A 6,000-nucleotide genomic window follows, 5' to 3' on the forward strand; every position below is an offset into this window, starting at 1 on the left:
GGAATCTCCATATGCCACAGGAATGGCCCAAGAAATGACAAAAAAGACAAAAAGAAAAAAAAAGAATAAAAAGGAATATAATTTTTCAAAAGGAGCAATTCAGTGGCAATGAGTACATCTGCAGTGGTATACAACCATCACCTCTATCTAGTTTCAAAATATATCCATCACCCCAGAAGGAAACCCTACACCCATTAAACAGTTGTTCGCTATCTCCATTCCCGAGCCCCCTGGGCAACCACAGATCTGCACTCTGTCTCTGTGGATTTCCCTATTCTTGATACTTCATATAAATAGGATCATACAATATGTCGCCTTTTGTACCTGACTTCTTTCACTTAGAGTAATGTTTTGAGGTTCTTCCACATTGTAGCAGGCAGCCAGATAATTTCTTTTCAAATTTTTTTATTTTGCTTTTTAGGGCTATATCGTGGCTTATGGAAGTTCCCAGGCTAGGGGTCGAATCAGAACTACACCATAGCTGCAACAATGCAGGATCCTAGCTGCATCTACGACCTACACCACAGCTCACGACAATGCCGATTCCCAACCCACTAAGTGAGGCCAGGGATCGAACCCGAATCCTCATGGATACTAGTTGGATTAGTTTCCACTGTGCCGCAATGGGAACTCCTTCATTTCTTTTTACGACTGGAGAGTATTCTATTGTATGAGTGTACCTATTAAAGATTTTAAAAGGCCCTGACAAGGAGTTCCCATGGTGGCTCTGTGGTTAACGAACTCATCTGGTATACTCGAGGGTTTGATCCCTGGCCCTGCTCAGAGGGTTAAAGATCTGGTGTTGCTGTGAGCTGTGGTGTAGATCACAGATGCAGCTCGGATCCCACATTGCAGTGGCTGTGGTGAAGGCCAGCAGCTACAGCTTCAATTCAACCCCTAGCCTGTGAACTTCTGTATGTCATGGGTGTGGCACCTGTTCTGGAGAACTACCCAGGGGAAAATCCGACTCGTCCTCCCACACACATGTCGCCAGTTACAACTTAACCCAGGCCCAAGGGCTCCCAAACTGTAGACATGGAAAGGGGGTGGGGGCAAGTCTTCAAGAAGCATAGGAAGCAGGCCCTGATCTTCCAAGCAACCCTCTTGGTGCCCCCCTCCCTGCACCTCTCATTTCCAAGTAAGGTCTTGAAACATAGAGTCAGAACTTTCTCTCTCTCTCTCTGTCTTCCCCCTCACACTTAGACATTCATTTCATAGACTAGGTAGTGAGGGCAGAGAAAAGAACAGCTGGGCAGGGGGATTGAATCGATAAATGCAAAAGCCTGGAGGTGGGAAAGAATGTATGGATAAAAGAAATGAAAGTTTCTTTGTGGCCCAGCAGATTAAGGATCTGGAGCTGCTGCAGCTGTGTGTGGCACAGGTCAAAATTGCATCAAGGGTTCGATCCTTGGTCAGGGAACTTCCACATGCCAAGAGTGGGGCAAGAAAGAAAGAGGTGTAGGCTGGCAGCTGCAACTCCAATTCGACCCCTGGCCTGGGAATTTCCATATGTTGTGGGTGCAGCCCTAAAAAAAGAAAGAAAGAAAGAAAGAAAAAAGTCAGTAGGGCCGAAATGTGGCTTAGGCGGGGAAAGAGCAGGGGTAGGAGGTGAAACGGGGGTGGGTCCAGGGTCGGATCTGGTGGACGTCAAATGCCAGGCCTCTGATGTCTGACCACCATCTCTCTGTGTTACTTGCTCAACCTCTCTGACTTCAGTCTCTTCATCTATAGGATGGAAACATAAAACTCTTTTTCATTCTCACGGTGACCTTGTGAGAATGAATGTAATCATTGGTGTAAACAACTAACACATTGCCTGGCCCAGAGCTAACCACTTGATAAATATCAGGGTTGTTTTTTTTTATTTTCCTGCACACCCAACATTTGCAGAAGTTCCCAGGCTAGGGATCAAACCCGCACCACAGTTGTAAACAGAGCCACAGCAGTGACAATGCCAGATCTTTAATCCACTGAGCTACCAGGAAACCCCAAAGACATCTTTTTTTGTTGTTGTTGCCTTTTGTCTTTTCAGGGCTGCACCCGCAGCATATGGAGGTTCCCAGGCTAGGGGGTCTAATTGGAGCTGTAGCTGCCTGCCTACGCCACAGCCACAGCAACGCCAGGTCCTTAACCCAGTGAGTGAGTCCAGGGATTGAACCGCAACCTCATCGTTCCTAGTCAGATTCGATAACCACTGAGCCACAACAGGAACTCCCAAAGACATCATTTTTTAACAGCTTACGGAGACATAATTCACATACCACCAATCATCCATTTAAAGTATGTAATTCTATGGTTTAGCGTATTCACAGAGCTGTGTAACTATCACCACAGTCAATTTTAGGACAATTTAGAGTTCCTGGTGACACAGCAAGTTAAGGATCAGACATTATCACTGCTGTGGTTCGGGTCATTTCTTTAGCATGGGTTCAATCCCTGACCCGGGAACTTCACATGCAATTTTTTTTTCTTTTTTTTTCTTTTTAGGGCTGTACCCTTGGTATATGGAAGTTCCCAGGCTAGGGGTCAAATTGGAGCCTGAGCTGCCAGCCTACACCACAGCTCTCGGCAACACCAGATCCTTAACCCACTGAGCAAGGTCAGGGATCAAACCTGTGTCCTCATGGATACTAGTTAGGTTTGTTACAGCTGAGCCGCAATAGGAACTCCCCCACAAAATTTTTAAATTAAAAAAAAAAAAAAAGGAACAATTCAGAGGCACTGAGTACATTCACAATGGTATGCAACCATCACCTCTATCTAGTTTCAAAACATTTTCATCACCTGTAAAAGAAACCCCACACACATTAAACAGTTGTTCCCCTTCCCTAACTCCCTGGGGCAACCACATGGTTGGGAATGAGTTGTCTTGTGTAACTGAAAACCTAGGGATCTAGGAGTGGGTTGACTTCAGGCATAGCTGAATCAAGAAATTCCAATGTTAGAGTTCCTGCTGTGGGGCAGTGGGTTAAGAATCTGACTGCATCAGATTGGGTCAACTGGGTTGAAGCTGCAGGTCGGATTCAGTCCCTTACCCAGGAACTTCCATATGTCATAGGTGCGGCCATAAAAAGAAAAAGAAAAAAGAAAAGAAAAGAAATCCCAACGTCACCAGGAATCTAACATTGTCTCTTGGCTCAGCTGGGTTTTCATCTCATCAAGCTCCCCATTGGGTGTCGGAGATCCAGGAACTATAAGATCCCTTTTTCCTACTCAGTAGTAACTTGGAAAGAAATATCCAACCGCCCACAAGATTTCACCAGAAGTCCCAGTACTGAATTTCATTGGCTCAACTAGGAGCACATGTTATAACCGAGCCAATCTCCTGGCCTGGGGAGTGGACTGCTGTCATTGGCCGGGTTGGAGAATGTGGGAGGAGTCAGCACAAATTTATCTAATCTTCTTATTGTGGGCCATTAGGAGTTTCCAAACCTTGGTAGGCTGCGTTTCAGGCGTCTGAGATGGGGAGGCCTTGGAAAAAGAGAAAGGTCAGAAGTTACATTTGAGAAGTTCAGTTTAGGGCCAAGTGAGTTTGAGATGCCTCCCAGGCATCACGTGGTGCCACTGAGTCATCAACTGGATATGAGACATGCATTTACCTGATGTCTTGGTGGCTCATTTTTTTTAATTGATTTTATGGAAATGTAATTTCATTTCCTTTTGAAGGGTACAATTGAGAAGTCTAATTATTATGAGGCATAATCTTTCCATTTGGAGTTAATTGACTACTTTTTTTTTTCCCTTTCATTGTATTTCTGAGAAGTTCTGACAGTTTATCTCAATTCAACTTTTCAAAAGATAAATTCTGCCAGCTACAGATAGCATTCTGTTTTCCTTCTGGGTTCTTTTTCCTGGGGAATTCCTCCAGCCACCCTCCCAGGATTTTCTTCCTCTCTCTCCGATGTTGAGATCCCTGTTTCCCTCCATCTCAGGTCTTATGTTTTCTTTGTTTACCCATCAATTTTTGCAGAGCCCATCCTGCAGTAACTTTCTGAGAACATAGGAGCATGAGTGATAACATTTTTGAGCCCTTCCATGCTTTGAAATGCTTTACTTGCTCCTCACACTTGATCAATATTTTGGCTGGAAATAGTAGTCTGGATTGAAAATCCTTTTCTCTCAGAATTTTGATTCCATAAACCCCTTGTCTCTTTGGGGTTTTTCTTTGTTTGCTTGTTTTTATTTTTTGTTTCTGATTTTGCTTGTTTAGGGTTGCACCTTAGGCATTTGGATGTTCCCAGGCTAGGGGTGGAATATGAGCTACAGCTGCCGGCCTACGCCTCAGCCACAGCAACTCCAGATCTGAGGTGTCTGCAACCTACATTGTAGCTCATGGCAACACCAGATCCTTAACCCACTGAGCTAGGTCAGGGATTGACCCCACATCCTCATGGGTACTAGTCTGACTCTTAACCCACTGAGCCAGGACAAGAACTGCTCCTTTGTCTCTTCGTTTCTGGTGTCTTTGTTTTTTTTTTTAATTTTTTTTGTCTTTTTTTGGTGTGTTTTCTCGGGCCATATGGAGATTACCAGGCTAGGGGTCTAATTGGAGCTATAGGTGCTGACCTACGCCAGAGCCACAGCAACTCGGGATCCAAGTCACATCTTCAACCTACACCACGGCTCACAGCAACACCGGATCCTTAACCCACTGAGCGAGGCCTGGGATCAAACCCACAACCTCATGGTTACTAGTTGGATTCATTAACCATTGAGCCACAATGGGAACTCCTGTTTATGGTGTCTTTGAATGTGCTGTTTGTTCTACTAGAAATGCACTTCCTTCCTCTCTTTTTATAGCTAATTACCACTGATCCTTTAGATAAACATTTCTAGGGATCAATATCTATTAAATGAAAAATTACTTCAATTAGGTAACTCTCTTGATGAAATCTGGCCATTGAAATGTGAGTGGAGACTATATACATCACCTCTGTATATTAATCATTTCTGAGGAGGCATCAAAAAGCCCACACAATCTTTTCCAATCTCTTTCTTGTCTGTCTGTGGCAGCTGAGGCAAAGAGTTCCTGATGGTGCAGCCACAAGGTGGTAGTTGCCTTGTGAGCCTGGAACCCTGCATGACTCTGTGAAGCTGAGCCCATGCCCGCCCATGCAGGATGAGTACCAGAGTAACAAGAAAAAGGTTAAGAACCCAACTAATATCCATGAGGATGCCAGTTCCATCCCTGACTTGCTTAGTGGGTTAAGGATCCTGCGTTGCAGCAAGCTGTGGTGTAGGTCACAGACAGGCTCCAATCTGGACTTGCTGTGGCTTCAGCTCCAATTCGACCCCTAGCCTGGGTGGGAACTTCCATATGCCTCAGTGTAGCCCTAAAAAAAAAAAAAAAAAAAAAAAAAAAAGAACTTGATCTATCATGAGAAAGCATTTTTACATATTTATGTTTCCTTCAAGAATGTATAATTTCATCTCGAAACTGCTCAGCCTGGAAGGGTTTCACTAAGGGGCATGGGAACTGGGTGGAGATGCACAGAAACATTCCTGGAATTGCTGAGGGACCCACAATAAATTTCATGTGCTGATGCCAAAGTACAGTCATCAGGAGACTCTCCTACCTCATTGGATTCCGCTCAAGAGCAATTTTTTGTTCGTGTCCTGATGTTACTATACATATTTGGGTTTTTTTTTTTTCTTGTTTTTTTAGGGCCACACCTGTGGCATATGGAAATTCCCAGTCTAGGGGTGGAATAGGAGCTGCAGCTGCCGGCCTGTGACTACAGCCATAGTGACACAGGATCCAAGTCCCATGTGCAGCCTACACAAGAAGCTTGTGACAACACTGAATCCATAACCCACTGAGAGAGGCCAGGAATTGAACCTGCATCCTCATGGACACCACTCAGGTTTGTAACCCACTGAGCCACAACAGGAACTCCCTAAATCTTTGTTTAATGAGGATATAAGATGGTAACTCCGGATTTGTTTTTTTAAACTTTACTGGGGTGTCATTGACATGCAACACAGTGCACATCCGCCAGA

The sequence above is a fragment of the Phacochoerus africanus genome, chromosome 4 (genome assembly GCF_016906955.1).
Source record: "Phacochoerus africanus isolate WHEZ1 chromosome 4, ROS_Pafr_v1, whole genome shotgun sequence".
Taxonomy (NCBI): Eukaryota; Metazoa; Chordata; class Mammalia; order Artiodactyla; family Suidae; genus Phacochoerus; species Phacochoerus africanus.